Source organism: Bos taurus, chromosome 3 (genome assembly GCF_002263795.3).
Source record: "Bos taurus isolate L1 Dominette 01449 registration number 42190680 breed Hereford chromosome 3, ARS-UCD2.0, whole genome shotgun sequence".
NCBI lineage: Eukaryota > Metazoa > Chordata > Mammalia > Artiodactyla > Bovidae > Bos > Bos taurus.
Window position 1 is genome coordinate 117,758,733 of NC_037330.1, and position 21,742 is coordinate 117,780,474.

The 21,742-nt window shown below is 53.2% G+C and overlaps 1 long non-coding RNA gene across 1 annotated transcript; it reads right to left on the reverse strand.

The window, feature by feature from the left end:
• Positions 1 to 13,399: 13,399 nt before the first annotated feature.
• On the reverse strand, positions 13,400 to 18,966 carry LOC107132358 (uncharacterized). The gene is made up of 3 exons (XR_009494043.1): positions 18,146 to 18,966; positions 14,420 to 17,993; positions 13,400 to 14,232 (listed from the first exon to the last, which is right to left on the reverse strand). It is a non-coding gene; the product is annotated as an uncharacterized lncRNA (long non-coding RNA).
• Positions 18,967 to 21,742: the final 2,776 nt, after the last annotated feature.

The window sequence follows — 21,742 nt, forward strand, 5'->3', positions numbered from 1 at the left end:
ATTCAGTTCTAAAATTTTCATTAGCTTCTTCTTCATATCTTCTGTTTATTGCTGAGGCTTCTGTTTTTTAAATTTATTTCCAGTGTATTTTTGATTCCTTGTTTAAGCATTGTTATGATGGTTGCTTTAAAAGCCTTGTCAGGGAACTACCCTGTGGCTAAGACTCTGTGCTTCCAATGTAGGCGCCAGGGTTTGAGCCCTGGTCAGGGAATTAGATGCTGTATGTTACAACAGAGAGTTTTCATGCTGCAGCTGAAGAATCTGCGTGCCACAATTGAGAATCCCACGTGCCACAACTAAGAGCCAGCATAGCCAAGTAAATAAATAAAGTTTTTTAAAAAAAGGTTTGTCAGATAATTCCAGCACGTGTGTCATCTTGGTGTTGGCATCTGTTGCCCATCTTTCCTCATTTAAGTTGAGATTTCCTCAATGTGACTAGTGATTTTCAGTTGTATCCCAGATATTTTAGGTATTCAGGATTTTATTAAAACCTATTTAAGCAGGCACCCTCTGCTACCTTGTCACTGGGAGAAGGGAGGGTGGCCTTGTTCCTGTCAGGTGGGACTGAGGTCTGGGTTCCCCTCTTGGCCTCTGTTGACTCCGTGGGGGCTGGAGAGGATGCCTCCCCTGGGACCCGTGGGGCAGGGTGGCTGCCCCGTCCCCATTGGGCAGTGGTGAAAGTCTTGGCTCTGCACCAGGCCTCCTCTGACCGTGCCTTGAATGATGCGAAGCTGATTTCCTTTTTGAGGGGAGGCAGGCACGCTTGGGTTTTAGTTCTCTGGCCAGGGATTGAACCCAGGCCCTTGGCAGTGAGAGCGCTGAGTTCTAAGCACTGGATCGCCAGGGAATTCCCTGCTGTTTTCCTTTAGACTACAGGGCTTCCCTGGTGGCTTAGATGGTAAAGAGTCCGCCTGTAATGCAGGAGACATGGTTTCGATCCTTGGGTTGGGAAAATCCCCTGGAGGAGGGCGTGTCAACCCCACTCCAGTATTCTTGCCTGGAGAATCTCCATGGACAGAGGTGCCTGGTGGGCTACAGTTCATGGGGTCGCAAAGAGTTGAACACAACTGAGCAACTAACACTTCAAGTCTATGTCGTAGCTCATCAACCGCCTCAGGGGAAGCCCTCAACCCAATGTCACCTTGTCACTGATACTCAGAAGGACCTTGAGGACGTTATCATAATCTTTAGGGAAATGGAATGAAAAACAAGAGCAGTGGCTTCGCAGAGCCAGGACGTCAAGCAGAGGCTGCTGGGGCTGGTCTCAGCGTCTGAGTCCCGTATGGTCTTCATGCTGAAGGACATGGATGCACCTGCCCTAAAGCAGGCCTCCCTGTGGACACAGAACCTGCCGGAGGGGCTTCAGGGGCTGCAGGCCTGGGGCCACCTGGGGATCCCTTCTCAGAAAGGCCACCTGTGCTCTGGGCCCTGCTTTCCTCATTTGTGAATCAAGAGGAAGGGCTCTCTCTGGTGACTGACTCTGAGCGTCTTCGGCATCAGCACGCCTGTGAGTGATGGCAAACAATAAAATGACGGAAGGCCCACACAAGTGGGGAAACTGGATGTACTCTGGTGGTTTGTACCCGGGGAGCTTGTGCAGGGTTTGAATGCAGTTTTCACGAGTGATGAAACAGCATGAAGTTGTGGGGTCAGCAGTTCACAGGATCACTGTGTGATCTGTCTGATTTGACTCTAGAAACAATTAGCATTTTCCCCCAAGGGCCCTTAAAGTCTAAGCTGACTTCACATATCATCCAGCTCAGTGGGCAGTCATGGGGCATCCTGGGGATGGGGGTGCAGCCTGGGGGTGGCTTGCACGTTGTCCTCAGGGCTGGGCCCTGACTGTGTCCCGGGCAGGCCTGGAGAGGATGCAGCGTTCCCGAGGGCTTCACAGACCTAGAGCTTCTCGGGGACACTGTCCTGTTTTGAGCGCACCAGGAGGCACGTGGGACCCTACTTTCCTGGTCGGGGATGGAGTCAGCGCCCCCTGCACGGGAAGCACGCAGTTCTAACCAGTGGGTCTCCAGGGAAGTCCCCTGGCCTGCTCCTAACATCGCAAAAGTCCAGGGAAGAAAGTGCATCATCCAGGGAAGAAGAAAGTGCAAACTGGTGTTGGGATGAAAGGAGGACTTTTCAGGTGCTTTAGGGAGAGGAACCTTTGAATCCTTTCTCCAAAATGAGCAGGTTAAGCAAAGAGCCATTGTGGGACGCAGGAGAGAGTGCTGCCCTGAGGAGAGAAGGGCGGGGCAGAGGGCTGGGCCCTCACTGGCCCTGGGGGAGGTGGGGGAGGAGATGAGTGCGGCCAGCTGGGAGGCCGCCCGCTTCCCAGGGCGTCTGTGCTGTTGCGGGCAGAGCTGCTCAGTTTGGGATGTTTGTGATCACAAGCCTGCATTCAGTTCAGCAGGTAACTGTACCTGTGCAGAGCTGCACGGCTTCTAGAGCCCTAGGGACATTCAGACCCCAGGGGATCTGTCTTCTGCTGGGGGAGCTCTGAGCAGGCACAGCACACACAGCCTTTTCATTCTGGCAGGAAAAGAGTTTCTCAGTAATTACCCGCCCCCAGTTCCCAGATGGTGCTAGGGGTAAACAATCTGCCTGCGAATGTGGGAGATGTAAGAGACTGCGGGTTCGAGACTGGGTTGGGAAGATCCCCCAGAGGAGGGCACGGCAACCCACTCCAGCATTCTTGCCTGGAGCAGCCCATGGACAGAGGAGCCCGGTGGGCTACAGTCCATGGCTTTTGCAAAGAGTGGGACACGACTGAAACGACCGCACACCCCCCAGTTCCTCAGAGCCTCTCCAGGGTTTGGGCCCCTCTAGCAGTGGCAAAAGGTGTGGGGAAGGGAGTGGGTTGGGTTCAGGCCTAGCAGAGCTGGGCCCAGGTATGAAGACCCTTGAAGAGTGACTGCCTCAGCTCCACCACCCACTGCATTTAATCCAGACCGCAGCCAAGGTTCCAGCAAGTTAAACAGGGCTTTTATCCTGAGTTTTATTGTTCTTTGATATGTAATTTGACCTGATGTAGGGCTGAGAAAATGCATTGTCTTATTTCACCCGTGACATATTTATTGCAGGGAATTTTCAAACCTGTGGGAACGTCTGTTCAGGCTGCTTCCTTGGGAAGAATTTAAAGGGAGACAGGTCAGCTACCGAAAGCAGGGCCGGAGGACCACGGCAGGGAGAGAGAGAAAGACAGTGCGGGAGGGGAGAAGTTCAGGAGAGGGGGCCACTCTCACAGCATTTTACTGCTCTGCTTGTTCTCAGCAGCATCGTTTTCTAGGTAAGCTGCGCCTTCCCGATAAGTTTCTTCCCCCTCTGTTAATGAGATGGGACGGCTTCTCCTGTTCCTTCAGCGCGAGAGGCCTGTCCCCAGCTCTGCGAGCTCAGCCTTCATCTCTTCTCCTGCAGGCGTGTTGTCCACTGCTTAGGCTCATTTGAGGGGTTAAATGAAGCCGAGCAAGGGATGCCCAGGAAAGGAGCACTGTTTAATCAGGCATCAGGGCTGAGTGTGCGTGTGTGTGTCTGCGTGTGTGTGTGTGTGTGTGAGAAAGGGGGCCCCATGGGAAGCCACACTTTAGCAGAAATCTGATCTCAGGGAGGAGTTTTCTAGGAGTGTGTATCAGTCGCTCAGTCATGTCTGGCTCTTTGCAATCCAAGGACTGTAGCCCGCCAAGCTCCTCTCTCCATGGGATTCTCCAGGCAAGAATGCTAAAGTGGGTTGCCATTTCCTTCTCCAGGGGATCTTCCTAACCCAGGGATTGAACCCGGGTCTCCTGCATTGCAGGCAGATGCTTTACCGTCTGAGCTACTAGGGAAGCCCTTACTAGGAGAAGGGTGTGAAATAAAATTCATTTTCTGGCAAGGCAAGAAACATTTAAACAAAAATCCTTCTCTGCCCTAGGGCCCCCTCGCTGCCCTCCCTGTGTGTCGTGTGTCTGCATTCTGCACGGACCAAACCTCCCTGTGGGCAGGAACTCCCGCTCAAGCAAAAAGAGCAGCCTTCTCCCAGATCAACAAGACGACTCCTTAAAAGGTAGCATTCCCTCCTGATCTGAAGGGGTCACACGACCACTGGGGTGACACCTAGATCTGGACCATGTGAGCTGTCAGTAGTCAGTCATTCGATGTATAGCCCGCTGTCTCAAGCTGAGTCTTGATTTCTAATCCACCCATCAGTTTGCAGAGCTTTCTGAGATGCTCTTGCTAGGTTTATAACCCTCAAGTTTGGTTCAAATAAAATTCTCCAGTTCTTTCTTAGGTTGACTGATTAACTTTTCATCAGTGAGGAGCAGGTCTGAGCACGGAGGAAGTGGGGAGCTTATGCAGACTCCTGGGGTAGAAGGGCACCCAGTTATCTCATTCTTCCCTTCCTCCTTCCAGCCTGGCTGCCTCCTCTCAGCCCCTCCAGGCGCAGGTAGAGACCACAGAGCACCTGCGAGGCCTTGTTAGCACTTTGATCCTCATCCCACGACCTTGAGAAGCCACCTACTGGCTTAAGTAGGGAAAGCCGGATGGGACTTGCATTTTGAAAGGAGCACTCTGTGGCACTAGTGGTAAAGAACCTGCCTGCCAACTCAGGAGATGTAGAAGACGTGGGTTCAACTCCTGGGTCGGGAAGCTCCCCTGGAGGAGGGCATGGCAACCCACTCCAGTATTCTTGCCTGGAGAATCCCATGGACAGAGGAGCCTGGCGGGCGATGGTCCTCAGGGTCACAAAGAGTTGGACACAACTGAAGCGACTTAGCAGGCACCATGCATCCTGGCCATGGGAGCCAGCCTTGACGGCCAGTGCAGGACAACAATTTGACTATTGTCCAAGCCCAGCTTTGATCCTGGCAGCCTGGACCATGCTTGTGGCTGGTTGAGGGGGCAGTGGCAGAGGATGGAGAGAAGTGAGTGGGTCTTAGAATTGCCAAGGAGGTCAGAGCTTCTGATCGTGGTTGGCTGATGGGATAATGAGTGATGAGGAAAGGAAGGTATCAAGCACCGCCCTACGTGTCTACTTTATGGACTCCTTCCCAGGTTGGGCCTTTGTCCTTCTCTCATTCAGTCATTCCGGAGGCAGGTTGAATTGTACCCCTGAAAAGGGTGTGTCAAGGTCTTACCCCAGGACCTGTGAATGTGGCCTTATTTGGAAGCAGGGCCTTCGCAGAAGGAAATCAGTTAGGACAAGGGCCTATTGGAGCGGGGTTGGCCCTAAAGCCAATGACCGGTGTCCTTCAAAGAGGAAGGAGCAGGAGGTCTGGACACAGAGACTCAGAGGAGACTTGGAGGGGAGAAGGCTGGCTTGTTCCACTGCAGGAGACGCCAGGGCTGCTGGTGGCCTGTGGAGGCTGGGGAGGGTCCTCTAACGAACTCCCCGCAGAGCCTCCCGCAGGAGCCAGCTCTGCAAAGCCTTGGCTTTGGACTTCTGGCCTCCTGACCGGTAAGAGACTGCATTTCTGTTGTTTTCAGTGCCATCTGTGGTTGTTGTCATGGCAACCCCAGGGAATGCAATTCTTGGAGCATCTTTGAGCCCCCGATGGGCAGCAGCCACTGTGCCCAGGAATAGGACCTGCTCTGGGACTTTCACCTGGTGGCCAAAGAGAAACAGGGTGGCTTGTGGAAGGGAGGGGTTGTCCTGTGGGCCCCGGGGAGGGGCTCCACCGGTGACATAGGGACTCTGGCTACCGTGTGACATGTCCTGAGGCCTGTAGACCTCGAGAGGAGCGGGTTTGTCCAGAAAAATCTGAAGAATTGGGAGTGGGGAGGGCAGGCTGAGGGTGGTAAAAGGTCATGGTTCAGGGTTCAAGTTTAACCCCAGCATCCTGGGCAAGGTTGGAGTCAGCCTTCGGATGGCACGGATGCCCCTTGGGCCCCCCAGCCTGGGCTCCCCAGGCTGCACCCTGCATGTGCCTTGACCACACATTCTGCATCGTTCCCAAAGCTGCTTCTAATGAGCCTCGTTTTCAGCCTCCGTGGCTGCGGGCCTGAGGTGTGTCCACATTCCGGTAATGTGTTGAGAGTTTATTCCAAAGCAGGGAGGCTGCCCTCGCCTTTCGACCGGACTTTGAGCATGTGAGCCCCTTCTGGCATCGTCAGTTTCACAGACTCCTCCTCGCTGTCTCCCCCTACCCTCCACGGTTCCCGCCTACGGTTCCTGCCTGAGCCCCCCTCCCCACACTCACGAAGTCTGGGGGGAGGGAGGGCTGAGACTGGGCCCACATGGCTCCACCACAAGTCTCATCAGCCCCTGGCGACCCTGCGATATTACTCATGGTTTTCAAGAGAATATTAATTTTCACTCAAATTGACTCCCCTTTGGCGGGGCCTGTCCCCCAGAGGCAGCTTTTAGAACTGTTCTGCTTTCCCCTCAAAGGAAAAACACGGCAGTGGCCAGCAGCCTTTTAGAGAAGGAATTCGGAATGAGGAAGTCCTCTGCCTGCGGGGTGCCGCCCATCTGAGCAGGCAGACCCCCTCCCGGATGGACAGATGGATGGACAGACGGATGGACAGATGGGTGTGGTGTAGGTGCCAAGCACAGGGCCTCTGTTCCTCTGCAGAACCAGGAGGCATGAGGGTCAGGAAGGAGCAAAGGAAAGACGGATGGGTGGATGGAGAAGGAATGGAACTTTCCTTCCAAGCTCTGACCGTGGCTTTGGGCCCAAGCGGCTGGGCGGCAGCCATTTTGAAGCCCCTCCACTGCATTCTCGCACCTGATGCTGTGCATTGGGTGAAGTTCTCCAGTGTCTCAAACCCTCCAGCCACCCCTGGAGGTTGAAACAATGTGCTTTCTTGCAGGAGCAAGTGTGTGGGCAGCTCTGAGGGGTGTGCTCTCTGGACAGCAGCTGGTCACCCCAGTCTCATGTTTCCCAGGTGGCGTTCAGCAGGAGGCATACGGTTTCCCATCTGGTTGCAAGAGGTGGTAGGCAGGACAACCCTTGGCCCAGCAATGTGGGCTGCTCCCCCGTGGAAGGGGCTGGATGAGCCCCCTGTGCAGTTCCTTGTACAGGGCTGGTGCGGGCACTGCTGTACTGGAAGCAACTCTGCAGGTCAGGTTGACCAGATCCTCCATGCTAAGTATAGAAACCTCACTTTTCTTCACGTCCCTTGACTATCCCCCATGGATAATATCGGGCTTCCCTGGTGGCTCAGTGGTAAAGAATCTTCCTGCCAATGCAGGAGATGCAAGATTGATCCCTGGGTCAGGAAGATCCCCTTTAGTATGAAAGGTAACCCACTCCAGTATTTTTGCCTAGAAAATTCCATGGGCAGAGGAGCCTGGCCGGCTACCATCCATGGGGCTGCAAAGAGTCAGCCACGACTAAGCACATATATAATATCAGCGTTTTAAATAGTTCTTCTAAAATACATTTAGCACTACATCACATGGGGTTATAATTTGGTTATCAATAATCTGGAAAACTCAACTAACTGGAGAAGAAAAGCCTGTTGTACTCCTCTGTATCTTTTTCTTCCTTTCTGACACCCCCAGTTTCCTTCTTTTGTTGTTTCCTTTATGTTTAGAGAATTTTCTTAGTTACTCCTTAAGGCAGGTGTGCTGGTGACAAATTCTGTTAATACTCATTTGTCTGAGAATGTCTTGATTTCCTCCTTCATTTCTGGAGGATATTTCCTGTGGTGGGCACAGCTTTTGCTCTGACATGTGAAAAATGTTGTGCTACTTTTTTCTGGACTCCTTGGCTCCTTATGAGAAATCTGCTGACACTCTAGCTGTTTATTCTCTGCTGTAAGATGTTTTTCTCTAGATGATTTCAAGATCTCTTTTTTGTCTTGAGTTTTGAGTTTTCAGATGTGTAATGACAACGTATCTTGGCACAGATTTCTTTGCGTTTATCTTGTTTGGTGTTTGCTCAGCTTCTTGAACCTAGAGGTTCACGTCTTTTGCTGAATTGATGAAGTTGTCAACCATTATATACTTGAATATGTTTCAGCACGTTCCTCTTTCTCCTCTCCTCCTGGAACTCTGATGCCGTAAGCGTTTGATCTCGTTATATTCCCACAGGTCTCTGAGACGTTGTCATTTTTTTCCAGAACGTCTTCCCTCGGTGTTCGGTTTGGACGATGTCTGCTGTTCTGTCTCCTGGTTTGCTGAGTCTTTCCTCTGTCTTCTCCATTCTGCGGTTGAGCTTCTCAACTGAACTTTTTATTTCAGTTATTAAACTTTTTAGTTCTTAATTTTCCATTAAAATGTGTTTTATTTCTTAGTTGAGACTTTCTTTGCTGAGACTTTCATTTGTTTCGTTTCAATTTTTTCATTTGTTTCAATCATATTTGTAATTGCTTGTTGAAACATGTTTATTAGGGTGGCTTTTAGCATCCTTGTCAGACAATTCTAATGCCTGCCAGCTCACTGTTGACATCTATTGATTTTTTTTTTTTCACGCAGTTTGAGGTCTTTCTGATTCTTGGTATGATGAGTGATTTTCATCTGAAGCCTGTGGACTGCTCTGGTGGAGGAGGGGGTACTGCCGTGTCACTGCCTGGTAGAAGTAGAGGTCTGAGTTCCCTGGCAAAAAAGTCTTTGCTGTTGTAGGTGAAGAGGGGGGCACAGTTTTCTCTATGATATGTGGCTGCAGCAGAGCAGTCATTCTCTGTGTTTTCTGTCTGGTCAGGCTGCCTCTTTTCTGATCCTTTGGCCACAGAGAACAGATTTTTGTTGTTTTCTTGGGGTGTTTGCCCGTTGAGAGTTCTGGGTTTCAGCCTCGTTCATATCCAAGTCGAGAATATATGAGGCAAAAGCAAAGCTAAGCATCCCCTACTGTGCTGTCCCTGGGACCGTGGTCTACCGTCCTCTCTCCACCTCTCAGCGTGTTTTATGTTTGTTTTACATATAATGTTCGGGGTTTTTAGTTGTGCTTAGGGAAAAGTAGATCTGCTTCATCCTAGAAGCAAAAGAAACATGAATTCCTTTTATAATCAGAAAAACATAGGGTGCAATAATGTTTCATCCAACGTTGCATGTTAATTGGGTCGCAGAGATTAGAGAATGAACAGATGACTGCCTTCCAGCTGAAATAAACTTGAGGGAAAACTCAAGGGGCTGGTTGCAACAGAACCGAACAATAAAAGCAGCTCTTTTGCTCATAAACGTTTCTGTTTAAGTATTTTGACCAGAATCACCAATGAAGTTCTGTCTGTTTACATTCATCCGTGACAGAGGAAGGTTGATGCAGGGAATAACTGCAACCCCATGTAGTTCGTAAAATTAATAACTGAGAAATTGGACTCGTGCTTCCCCATTCTTATTTTGCTCTGGCTTTTAGCTAAACCAACGACTATTATTTTGTGCCAGAAAGTCCTTCCCAAAAGGTCTGCTTAAGTGTTCCGGCAGATTGGGAAGGCAGCAGAGGGGGGAGCGCGCGGGGACTTCGGCCCACGGCCGACCTGCAGGCTCCTCTCCCCGAGTACAGGCGCCCCCTTCCCACTCCTCCAACCCGAACCGTTTCCTCCCTCGAGGGGAGAGCAGGGATGAGGTTTCCAGATTCAAAAGGAGGCTGGCCATGACCTCGGCCCTTTTTACGGCGCCTTTCCTGGGCAGCACATGAAGGGGAGAGTCCGGGTGTTCGGAGGTCAGGGTGGGATGGAGCAGGTGCCCAGGTCCCCGCGCTCTCTTCATGCCCCGGTCCTGCCATTCTCACCGCGACACAGGCTGCACTGATGCAGGTGGGGAGGGCGACTCTCACTGACTCTCTCCTCATTGTCACGGTCACAAGGATGGTCAGTCCCTTTGGTCCTGGGGGCAGCGATGTCCTATAGTTTGTTCATTCCTCAAACACGCAGAGTGCTAACTCTCAGGCTCCACGCACTCAGAATCACAAGGCTCTTTTTTACAAAATATTTTACTTTTATTTATGTATTTATTAGACTGCCCTGGGTCTTAGTTGCAGCCTGCAGGATCTTTAGTTGCCACATGTGAATGCTTAGTCGCGGCACATGGGGTCCAGTTTCCCAACCAGGGATTGAACCTGGGCTCCCTGCATTAGGAGCATGGAGTCTTAGCCTCTGGACATCCAGAGAAGTCCCCATCACAAGATTCTTATTTCCTCTGGTGCTGTCTTCATGGGGAAACATGTCATTGCCTACTTAACACCCACAAGGTGAGGCTCTTCACAGGCTGGTGAAAGGGAGACAGAGACTAGATGTAAGGACGTGAACAGGCCAGTGGGCACCTGCTCAGATGAGGCTGTTCCAGGGAAAGTTGGTTTCCGTTCCTGGACAGCCTCTTCATGTCCCCGTGTGTCACCACGCTGCTTCCAAAACACCAGGGGCAGAGTGTGTGCCCCCCACCCCTCCCCATGCAGGTCGAGACAAATCAGAGCGTGTACCCCCCGCCCGCCCCCCATGCAGGTCGAGACAAATCAGAGCGTGTGCCCCCCGCCCGCCCCCCATGCAGGTCGAGACAAATCAGAGTGTGTGCCCCCCTCCCCATTCAGGTTGAGACAAATCAGAGCGTGTGCACCCCCCCATGCAGGTAGAGACAAATCAGACCGTGTGTCCCCCACCCGCCTTTGCAGATCGAGACAAATCAGAGTGTGTGCCCCCCACGCCCCGCCCCCCATGCAGGTCGAGACAGATAGGAGAACTGGGTTGTTTTTTGCATCAAAAGCCATCTTCTGTCTTCATCACCCCAGCCTTCTTCCTTTGAGTCACCTGCTCCCAGCTGGACCAAGCAGGTCAGTATTAATTCCAGTTTCTTCCATCTTTCATTGCTCCTCTGTAACTTAAAAATCCAATAAGCTAGGGGAAAAAGTGAATCACCCCAAACCCTGCTTGTGGTTCCCACTCTGCCATAAACCAGTGAGGCCCCCTTGGGCGTTGCCCGCCTTTCCTGAGCCTTGGATTCCTAACTGCCAGGAGAGGCCTGGGCCCCGGGACAGCCCGGCACAGGGGCAGCCACCTTGGGCATCAGCTGCGGGGAAAGGAGTACGGGGCGGGGTTTGAAATATCTGCTGACCTGAGACCCCTGACCTTTAAGCTCAGTTTTCTGTGCTCACCGTAATTGCAGCATGCTTGTCCCTTTGGATTTAGATGTACCCGCGATTTACACGTAAGTGAGTCCGCCTGTGCAGAAGACGTGAGACAACGGTAAGATGTCTCTGGCAGAGATGCAGGGAGAAACTCTACACGGTTAGCAGGTGAAAACCAAGCAGGGATGACCCTGCAAGGCCTGGGCACTGTCTGGGCTAGGGCAGGGATGCTCAAGGGCACCTCGTGCGGTGAGTGTGCTGGCAACTCATGACTTTCTGATGGAGGGGAGATGAGATGAGGGAGGTAGGAGCTGGGGAAGGGGGCCTGAGGAGGGCTGTGGGGAGGCTGAACCAAAGTGGGTGCCAGCTGTCACCTTGCTAGACCAGGGTCTGGGGCCTCAGGCCCACCCAACATAAGGTTCACTTGAGGGGGCTTCCTGAGTTTTCTGGACCACGTCACCAGCCAAGGGGGGTGTTCTCTGTTGGTGGCGAGGATGCTGCTGGGGAGAATGGAGCTGTGGTCTCAGGCAACGATGGACACACAGGTGTGACGCGGGCCTCACAGCTGTTAGCTGATTCCACCTGCTTCTTTTCTGCTTTTTTAGCAAGTGGGTGTGAAAAAATTTAAATGACAGTTCAGTTCAGTCGCTCAGTCATGTCCAACTCTTTGTGACCCTATGGACTGCAGCACGCCAGGCCTCCCTGTCCATCACCAACTCCTGGGGCTTGCTCAGACTCATGTCCATCGAGTCAGTGATGCCATCCAACCATCTCATCCGCTGTTGTACATCTATGCCACTGTTAAAACAGTGAAACAGATGGCATTCATTTTAATAATGTAGTTTACTTAACTCTTTTAAAATATTATTTCAATCCATAATCTGTACAGAAATTATCGATGAGACATGGCACATCCCTTTTTGTGCCAAGTATTCCACACCCACTGTGTGTGTGACCCTCCCAGCGTCCTCCGGCGGCCTTGTGTGGTCAGTGGCCACTGTCCTGGGCGCTGCAGCTGCGAGAGGCGAGACGGGATCGGGACAAGGGGGCCTGCTGTGCCGGTGGCTTGTGAGAGGGTCAGGGCTCCATGAAGGGAGAGGTGTCTTCCTCCGCAGGAGGACACGCCCCCTGGGAGGAGTGGGTGGAGGTGAGTGTGGGGGCACCTGGCTCTGTCTGGAGGGACTCCTCCTGGTCCGGACACTACAGCGTCACACTTCCTAAAACGTGTCCCCGGAGGAGGAACTGGCAGCCACTCCAGGACTCTCGCCTGGAAAACTCCATGGATGGAGGAGCCTGGGGAGCTACAGTCCATGGGGTTTCAAAGAGTCGTACATGACTGAGTGACTTAGCATGTCCTCAGACTCTGGGGAGACTGGCAGCACCCAGAGCCCACGGCTACATGGGAGGCCCTCCCCATCAAGCTGGGCTCCTGACGGGGCTCTGGTGCCTTCTCTGCGGCTCTCTGGTCCATGCGTCCTGGGAGGAACGCGGGTCTCCCTCCCCTGCATGGAGCCGAGCAGGGGCTGGTCAGGAGCTGGTTATGAAGGTGGATGGGGGCTGAAGGTCCAGTTCTGGGACAGAAGTGCCCCCTCTGTGTGACTCCCACCACCACTACCCCCTGCCAGGCCATGGGTGTCGGGACGTCCACTTTGACTGTCCAGATACGATGATCATGTCATAATCATGTCAAAAACTGTTCTTTTTCTAGCAAACCCTGAGAGCAGACCCGTGACAAATGTGGCAGCCTTTGTAATCTCACGTTTGTCTTTAAACATCAGTTATGTGTTCATTGAGGAGCCATATCTTGACAGCCTTGTTCACCTGCAAACCTTACTTGTGAGCAGTTTCTTTTCTCAAAGCTTCGTCTTCCCGTGGTGAAATCAGGGTCCCAGCGAGGACTGGAGGTTACAGCCTGACGGAGCAGCTGCGTGGCCAGAACTCCCTGGGAGGGGACCTGAGTGCAGGAGGGCGCCCCAGCCCCTGTGGGCCTCACGAGCTCCGGGAACTGGGGTGGGGGGCCTCGCTGTCCTTCCTGGAGGTGGACGCTCCCAAGCCCAGGCCTGCCTCAGGGGCCAGGGGTCAGCACACCTGGGGTGGGCAGGGGCTGGGGCTGGAGGCCTAGTTTGGGGAGGTGGGAGCCGCCTGGAGGCCCCCGGGGCGTGGTGAATGGGCCGTTTGTGCGTTAGGAACACCCCAGTATCTCAGGAATGTGGCCCTGCCCACAGCAGGGAAAGAACCAAGCTGAGAGCTGAGAAATCCTAATAAAACACCACTCCCGGGAAACCACTTAAATGAATGACTGCTAAGGTAATAATAACCCTTTTGGCAAATGCATTTTCTCTGCCCCAAGCCAACACATATTCAGCCCCACAAAGGACCCTGTGATGGGCGGTGGGGCAGCCCCCGCTGAGGGGATGTTCTTGGGGCTCTTCAATTCAGTTCCTTTCACAGGGCTGGGCCCGACCAGGAATTTAAAGGACTCTGCTGCTTAATGAAACGTTCCGGGGCTGTATTTATTTAACAGATACATGCATTTATTGGGCTCCTAGACAGAGCAAAATAAGCTTTTAAAAATATCTTTATATTGATCTCATATAGTTTTTTTTTTCATTTTAAGTGATTTTGGGGGCTAAGAGAATGGAAAATACCCTGAAGAAAGCTGGCAGCCTAAGGGTATTGAATGAGCCTTTGATCATTTTTTTCCCTGTAAAACTCAGCCCCAGGTGACACGGTTACAACTGGCCAGTGGAACGGCTGAGGGCAAACAAAATCAGTTCACCTCTTCTGCACTTGGCCATCTCAGGCTGGGGGTGGGGGTGGGTGGGATGGGGTGCCCCCTCCAGCTGAGACCCCCTTCTCTGCTGCAGGGGGGCCTCCCTGGAGGTGGTTCTGGTGACCCAGGTTTTGGTGATGCTCTCTCCTGACTCAGATTGGTCTGGGGTCACCTGGAGGACCTCACTCTTCATACAAGCCTCAGTTTCCTTACGTTTAAAATTAGGGGGAAGGGCTATATAAACCAGCAAGCCTGAAGCCCCGGACTGCCACGAGCCCCTCCCCAGCCCACCCTGGACAACACCGTGTGTCCGTTGGACATGTCACCGAAACTGCGGACAGATGCGGCTTCAGGGGCGCCCTCAGTGGACGGCCCGCAGGCCGCGGCTCTGCTGCGCAGGAGTGAACCCTGTCAGCCATCAGGACAGCCGGTGGTCCGCTGGTTCACTGGCCCAGCCACTTCTGTGGCTCCTTTTCTGTCCGCTCAGTGCTGTGGGGGGCAAGGGTTGCGCATGACTCCCAGCCCCAGGTTGTCTGTTAAGCTGGAGTGACTGGAGGTCAGACGAAGATACACGGTGAAGATTCTCGCGAATAAAGCAGGCAGTTATAGGGAGGGCAAGAATCTCCTGGGGATTTATTAGGAGAAATAAAGTAATGACATTCCTTTATTTACTTACCTATTGCTGGCCGTGACAGACAGCCCAGTCTGGGCTTTGTGAGAAACCGGAGTGTGGATTGGGTGTGGGCTGTGTGTGCCATGAGCGTTCGTGTATGCCCCCGTGTGCCAGTACTCGCACACCCACGTCCTGTGCTGGGGCTACTGACAAGGAGCTGGTCGCGTTCCCAGAAATATGCGTGGATTCTGTGTTTCACCGCTCCTTACACCGAGGGTGTTTATCAACCGCTGCCTGAAAACAAGAACAGGTGACCAAACTCCTTAACCATAATATGAAACACTGCTCTGGGGGCTCAGTGTAAAGAATCTGCCTGCCAGTGCAGGAGACAAGGGTTCCATCCCTGGGCTGGGAAGATCCCCTGGAGGAGGAAATGGCAACCCACTCCAGTATTCTTCCTTGGGAAATCCCATGGACAGAGGATCCTGGCAGGCTAGTGTCCATGGGGTTGCAAAGAGTTGGACACGACTGAGCGGCTGAACAATACACACACACACGTGTGTCTGAGAAAACACTCAGGTGATGGTGTGGACTGATAGGAGAGCGTGACGTTAACCTTAACAGTATGTTCATGTCTATATGCTGCTAAGTCACTTCAGTCGTGTCCAACTCTGTGCGACCCCATAGACAGCAGCCCACCAGGCTCCCCCGTCCCTGGGACTCTCCAGGCAAGAACACTGGAGTGGGTTGCCATTTCCTTCTCCAATGCATGAAAGTGAAAAGTGAAAGTGAAGTCGCTCAGTCGCGTCCGACTGTTAGCGACCCCATGGACTGCAGCCTACCAGGCTCCTCCGACCATGGGATTTTCCAGGCAAGAGTACTGGAGTGGGGTGCCATAGCCTTCTCCACATGTCCGTATAGTGTGTGTGCAACCCAGCTGCACATACACACGTACACACATGCTGTAATTTTTCTGACTGTATTTGCCATGACAGTTCATTGTAGAAAATTTGGTAAACATAGAATATATGAAGAAGGAAGTATAAACCCAGTTACCCACCTTGCTGAGAAACACTGTGAAGAGTTTTATGTGTTTTCTCCCAGGCTTTTGTGGCATGCACACTCATGTAACTGTGTCCTGTGGGGCCTGTGTCCAGCCCATGTGTGTCCAGATGCTGGCACTTGTCCCCAGGCCCTGAGAGCCTGGGGTCCCCGTGGTGCTGGATGCTCTCCAGGGAGATGTGCAAGCTGCAGTGACGCAGGAGCCCGTTGCTTGTTCTCACACAGCCCATGGGCTGTCAAGGCCACTTCAGACCTTTGTCCCTGGGCCTGGTACCCTCTGTTACTGAACCAACCTTGCTCGCCATGTAGCAAAGCCAACTTACTGACACTGTGGTGTGTGAAGAAAAGCACAGCGTTTATTTGCAGGGCAACAAGCAAGGAGAATGGACAGCTCATGCTTGAAAGCCCCAACCCCTCACTGATTTTCAGGGAAGGGGTTTTAAAGGCAACATTTGGGACGAGGGTTGCAGCTCACGCGCCCTTCTTCTGATTGGTTGGTGGTGAGCTAACAGAGTGGTGTTTTGGGATTTTTGACCAACAGTCTTCTGGTTCCAGCCAGTCTGGGGTCTGCATGCTTGTGGTGAGTATGTGGTCACCATCCCCCACCTGGGCGGGGGTCCCAGTTCCTGCAGAACAACTCAAAGATACACATCAGATTGTTATACACATTCTATGAGGAGGACCTACAACTCGATTGTTGTTTAAGCTGTCATTACTTTTCTTGCTTAACTGCTTTTTCTGTTTCCCCACTCCCTCACTTCGCTAATTAGTAACTGCTTGAGTCTGCTATTTGGAACTCAGGGAAGACCTTTGGGATTACAGCCTTTTTCTGCAAACAAGAAACGTGGGACACAGAGGTGTTTTTGTGCTTGGGAAGGCCCTGCAGTGTCCTGCTTTGTTTCAATCCCCACTTTTCTCTGATTCTCCTCAGTCTTGAGGGGGATGGGGTTAGGATAAGAAAGAGAATAAAGTTTTGGATAGAGAGGTTCATAAACCTGGCAAGGGAAATTTGGTTTCTGGGGAACTTGGTTTCACCTTTGCCTTGATGTCCTTGGCTTGGTTCCTCCCCGCTCTGTGGCCTCCTTTTTCAACATGCTGGTCGGCAGCAGGGCGTTTTCTGGACCCAATGCCCGTGCCCCTGACAGAGGTGTGTTTTCTCTACATCCAGAGTGGACCCCAGGTCACTGAGCTTGGCCAGCTGTATAATCTGCAGGCCTCAGTGCCAGGTGAAAACACAGGGTCCCTTGTTCAAGAAGTAGGAAAACAGAAAAAAAGCTTTTCCTGTGGTTTCTCTCTTGACCTGTCACCGTGTGCTTTTATTGCAAGTGCAGACCCTCACAGGAGCCCCGGGCCCACCCTGCGACTTGGCACCTGCCCCGGGCCCTCCCGGCAGTCGCTGGGCTGGGGGGCCGTGAACTCATTTGTCCCACTGGACTTCATCCACCAAGCAGAGTCCCAGGGGGAGTGGTGAAGTGTCAGGACCGAGATAGCGGAGCGCTGACCGCCATGGGCGGGGCCCCCTCCCAAGCGCGGGGTGCCCTGGGACTTCGTGGTCACACCCCCAGGGCGCTGCCCCGGTGGCTGAGGAGGGACAAGGCCCAGAAGGACTCTGACCGTAGGAATGGTGCCCGGCGCACCAGAAGGTTGGCGCGGGCTCAGGCCTGGGGCCTGGGGCGGCGGGGAGGACTGCCCAGGCCCCCCTGAGGCAAACGGCCGTCACCGGCCTGAGGACAGGCCCCGTTCTTTCCTGACAAACCAGAGCAAAAGCGATTTCTCTAAAACGTGTGGGCTTACCGGCTAATCGTGTTACTCTGCTCTTCTGTCCTTTCGAAACTTCTTTTAAAAAACCCCCCTTTAGGACAAGTGTAGCTGGGGTTACGGGAGGAAGGCAGGGAGAGGTTTGGGGTGTCTCACCTCATCTGTAGACAGTTCCCTCGCCAATGCTGTCGCAGATCGTTAGCCCTGGGTTCAGACAACTTATGTGACAGGTGAGCCCTCCTGTAACTGCTGTGTTTAAAAGGCCCAAGAGAGGGCTGCCCCAGGGGCGCCCAGCTGGGCCCCGACTACACGTTCATTACAAAACTGTTTAAAAGAAACTGCTTCGGGGCCCACCCCGCTCCCAGGGGAAGCGGATGGAGCAAATACAGAGGGATATCCAGATAGGAAACACCTGTCCCCCGCCTGGAGCCGGCCAGCCATTGTTTTATATATTTGTGTTTTCCTTTCAGTTCATTCAAACTCAATATCGAGGTGAAATTAAGTACATCATCGACCTAAAGCTACCAAACCAAATACATAAATGGTGGGATTTAAAAGCCGTGCTGCCGCGGGCCGGGTCTGGCCTGTGGCCAGTCTGGGCTTGTGTACAATGGGCCAGTGTGTGCTTCGGGCCCGCCAGCTCAGCCAGACCGCAGGCACCCCGGGTGGCCCAGCCGGGATCGCGTCCGAGGACGGTGGGGGTGAGGGAGCCGGGGGTGGGGGGCTGCGGGGGGCTCTAACCTGCAGACGGGAGCCCCCAAGCTGGCTGTCGTCAGGGGGCCCCGGGGCCAACGGTGTGGGGAGCGGGGCGCCGGACCTGCAGGGGGAAGGTGTGGAAATCTGACACAATCGCCAATGTTTTACCTTCTAAATCACCTGGGTCTCTGCAGTTGAAATGCATCCTGAACTTCCCACCCCACATGTCTCGGGCGGGGGGACCCCGGGCGACTTCTCACTTTCCAAACTCACAAGTCGTAATTCTTTCTCCGGGGGCAGCCGGTCATGGACTGAGCTCTGGGCGCGCTGCTGAGATGCTGTGAAAATCTTGGAAGGGTCCCGGGACCCTCCCCTCCCCTGCTCTCCGCAGGGAGCGGGCTGACCCCCGGCGGCCTTTCTAGAGCCGGTCCTGTCGGGTTGGGTTTTTCCAGAGGCGCTTCTGGCTGCAGAGGGGCTCCTGTCACTCAGGCGTGGCCCATGGTCCACCTTCAGCCCAGCAGGTTGGCCTTTCGCCTGTGGCCTCCTGTGTGTGCTGGCATCCTGTCTGAGCTGGGCGGACCCAGTCCTCAGCACTCTGCCAGCTGTCCACGAGGCATGGACGCCCCACTGGAGACAGGACTGGACGTGTGACCCCGCACGCAGTGCCCGCGGGCTGGGTAGCTTCTGGTCTCAGGGTCCCCATGGGCACTGGTCCCGTCCAGTCTCTCCTGTCTCTTCTCTGTCCTCAGCCTCTCCTCCAAGTCCATGTCCATCGCAGAAAGGCTGCTTCCAGGAGAGGTGCATTCGTGTCCTGGGCCCCTGGAAAAACCGTACTGATTATGGATTGATCACAGCCCATTCTGTATTGGCTCTTGAGCATTGGGTTCTCCCACCCTTTCCTGGAACCAGGTCCAGACTCATGTGATTTCCATCTTCCCTGCAGATCCCTGACCACTGACCTGGTGGGGACGTCCCCCCCAGACTCCTCCTGCCACCATGGTTATCAGTGACTCTGTTGGTCTGCTTTTCAACCCCCGAGCTTGGCAGGCACTGTGCCCCCATCTCCGGGGGGACTGGGATGGTTAAAACCCTTCTTCCAATGGCCTAAGCCTCTCCATGTCATCATTTGTTCTCCGTGATAAATTAAGACCTGGACACAATGTACAAATGACCACAAATGTCGCAGGCTTAAAATAACACAGATTTATTCTCCATACAGTTCTGGAGGTGGGGAGTTCAGAGTGAATGCTTCCTGGGGCCCTGAGGGGAAGACTTGCCTTCTTGCCTTTTCCAGCCTCTAGAGGCTCATGACCCCTTCCTCCCGCCTACCTGGCCTCCCATTTCTGCATGTGCCAAGTCGTTTCAGAGTTGTCTGACTCTGTGTGACCCTGTGGACTGTAGTCTGCCAGGCTCCTGTGTCCATGGGACTCTCCAGGCAAGAGCACTGGAGTGGGCTGCCATGCCCTCCTCCAGGGATTGTCCTGACCCAGGGATTGAACCCGCATCTCCTATGTCTCCTGCATTGGCAGATGGGTTCTTTACCACCAGCACCACCTGCCTCTCACTTAGGTTGTCACATCTGCAGCCACCAGACTGTGGTTAGCTGAGTAACGGCCCCCAGGGATATCCCCAGCCTAACCCTCGGATCCCATGAAGGTGACCTTCCGTGGCAAGAGGGTCTTTGCAGCACGACTAGGTTCAGGATCTTGGGATGGGGAGTGTCCTGCTTTATCTGGGATGCAGGGGCCTGTGGAAGGGGAAAGACAAGGAGATGGTTCTTGATGGAGGCATGCAGCCCCGGCGATACTTTGATTTTAGCCCATTGAGTCTGATTTTGCATTTCTGAGCTCCAGACTGTAAGATAGTCAGTTTGTGTTATTCAGAGCCTCTAAATGTGAGGTACTTTGTTCAGCGGCAATAGATTAATGCAGGTGCTCCTGGAATGTAGGGGAGGCAGGTTAGTTAAAGAGGGCCAGCGGGGAGGGGACCTGGCTTGAAGCTGTCTGTATGGAGCGCACGGACTGTTTTCACCTGGAATCGAGGTCCATTCAGGATTAACGTGGCTTCGGCACGTGTGTGTGAGACAAAGACTTGAACTGATGTCTTACCCTCACAACCCACCCCCGTCTCCCGGACTTCAGCTGAAGATTCTCCATCTCTACTTTGGCTTGAGCTTGGTATTTTCCTAGGTTAAAAAAACCTTATTTCTATAAATGTTTAGTCGTTCTGTCCGTCAGTTACAGGTGCAGAGAATTTAGAGTCGATGCAGCCCTTCACAGGTCCTCTCCTGCAGTTCCTCACTCCTGCGGCCAGTTCTGCTGGTGTTGACCCGGATGTCACTAGTAACATGTTTATGTGGGTACTTCCTGATTTTTCAAATTTGCCGACTCTCTCATGTAGGATACTGGCTCTTTTGGGCTTTCACTTACATCCTGTCCCCCCCACCACAGAAACACAGATGGACACATACACACTCTCACACACACACACACATGGACAGACACACACACCCAGACACAGACACACACATGAGCACACACATAGACCCACACACTTACACACAGATGCACACAGATGCACTCAGACACATACACACTTACACACGTATACACACATGGACACGCACACTTACACACATGCGCACGCATGTGCACACCTCTGGTTCCTCCCCCTTTCTGATATGGTTGGCATCATTTGACCAAGATGAGTAGCCCATGTTTACTATTCACGCTAAGCCACGAAGAGCAGTAAGTTTAATTCCTCTCGTTTTCTTTTGGGTTAATGATTGCTTTTTTTTTTTTTTTTTTGTAATGTATTTTACCACTTAGCACAGTCTCAAACTCTCTGTTTCTCAGTTTCGTCTTCTTGGAGAAGGCTCCCTCCCTCGTTACACCTGCAGCTGCACCCTCTAGGCGTCCATGGGGTGGATGGTTTGCTTCTTGGCCAAGCCAGCTCCCGGCTCCCGGGAGACTTGGCAGACTCGGTTCCTGGATCTGCCACGCTGGTCCTGCTTGTCCATCCCTTGTTGCTGTTGCCTCTGCTGGTTCTCTCCGCCTTTGTGGATTTATGCCATCAAAACACACTCTCTGCGCTCCATGCTGGGCCTCCGGAGCGGGTGGATGACGCGCCTCTGTCCTTTCTTGTCATGACATCTTTGATGGGAGCTCTTCCCTGCCTCTTCTGACGGGCGTGCGTCCCCTGGCGTGTCCACTGACAACAGCGATGGCGGCGACCCGTCCTGTACCGACTGCGGGCGTGCGTCCCCTGCTGTGTGTCCACCGGACGACAGCGATGGCGGCGATCCGTCCTGTACCGGCTGCCGTACGGGGCCAGGCTCTGCCTTCACTTCATGCAGCCTCCCCAGAAGGTGGGGCCTCGGCCCCCAGTGTTTACATAAGAAGAAGGGGGCCTAGGCTGGACTTCAGGTCCCCCAGCTGCTGAGTGGGCAGAGCTGGGCCCTGGACCCCTGCTCTCTGCCTCTGACCGCGGACTCCTTTCTTTGTTAATTCTAGCTGAGTGTGTTTGCACTATGCTGCCTAGAGTGTCACTTGCTGGGAGGGTGGGGGTGTGGCAGTGCCCACCTGACAGATTAGAGAGGATCCCCCGGAGGGCAGAGGGCTGTGTCTGTCTACCCCTGGTCGTTCTGCATAGGGGTCAGCTCAGAGGACCCCAGAAGCTGCCCCCACTTCACTGCCTTCTTTGTGTGTTTTCTTAACTTTTTTCAGTGGAAACTCTAGATACTTAAAAAAAAATTAAGCGTCTCTTCTCACTGTTTGGATACCATATCGTTGGTAGAGTATTAAAAAAACCCCTGCAAACTATAGCTTTCACATGCACGACAGAGAAGACTGATTTTAAAAGGTGAGTCTG